Here is a 912-nt window from a genome sequence, read left to right on the forward strand (position 1 = left end):
AACACGGTAAATATATTACTTACACGTGCGTTTTGTTTTGCAAGCGGCGCGAAAAAAATTAAAAAGGGAATGCAACACGAGGACTTCCCAGGAGGTCACCCATCCTAGTACTACTCTCGCCCAAGCACGCTTAACTTCGGAGTTCTGATGGGATCCGGTGCTTTAGTGCTGGTATGATCGCATCCGACATGTTACCCCGGTCTTCGTCCCTTATCCTTGCCCCTCCCAGCTCCACTACAAAGACGATTGCACATTGCTTTGGCCGCTCCCTCTCAACTACGGAGACGAGTTTAACGCGGTTTCCACCCCTCCCTCTCAACCGCACCAGTGCACGCTTGCCGCGCCACAACGCCGACGCTGGACCCGTGAATCATGAGCACCCAGCTATGACTTACCGCACTCGTGCAAAATAATAAAACAGGGTAAATATATTACTTACACGTGTGTTTTGTTTTGCAAGCGGCGCGAAAAAAATTAAAAAGGGAATGCAACACGAGGACTTCCCAGGAGGTCACCCATCCTAGTACTACTCTCGCCCAAGCACGCTTAACTTCGGAGTTCTCTCGCCCAAGCACGCTTAACTTCGGAGTTCTGATGGGATCCGGTGCTTTAGTGCTGGTATGATCGCATCCGACATGTTACCCCGGTCTTCGTCCCTTATCCTTGCCCCTCCCAGCTCCACTACAAAGACGATTGCACATTGCTTTGGCCGCTCCCTCTCAACTACGGAGACGAGTTTAACGCGGTTTCCACCCCTCCCTCTCAACCGCACCAGTGCACGCTTGCCGCGCCACAACGCCGACGCTGGACCCGTGAATCGTGAGCACCCAGCTATGACTTACCGCACTCGTGCAAAATAATAAAACACGGTAAATATATTACTTACACGTGCGTTTTGTTTTGCAAGCGGCG

General features: G+C 51.6%; 1 non-coding gene and 1 pseudogene across 1 annotated transcript; both read right to left on the reverse strand.

Annotated features, from left to right (window-relative positions):
• Window positions 1-66: 66 nt before the first annotated feature.
• On the reverse strand, window positions 67-185 carry LOC123179262 (5S ribosomal RNA). The gene has a single exon (XR_006490232.1). It is a non-coding gene; the product is annotated as a 5S ribosomal RNA (ribosomal RNA).
• Window positions 186-482: 297 nt separating this feature from the next.
• On the reverse strand, window positions 483-632 carry LOC123179263 (uncharacterized; annotated as a pseudogene).
• Between the last annotated feature and the right edge of the window lie 280 nt (window positions 633-912).

This window comes from Triticum aestivum, unplaced genomic scaffold (assembly GCF_018294505.1).
Source record: "Triticum aestivum cultivar Chinese Spring unplaced genomic scaffold, IWGSC CS RefSeq v2.1 scaffold60855, whole genome shotgun sequence".
NCBI classification, from domain to species: domain Eukaryota; kingdom Viridiplantae; phylum Streptophyta; class Magnoliopsida; order Poales; family Poaceae; genus Triticum; species Triticum aestivum.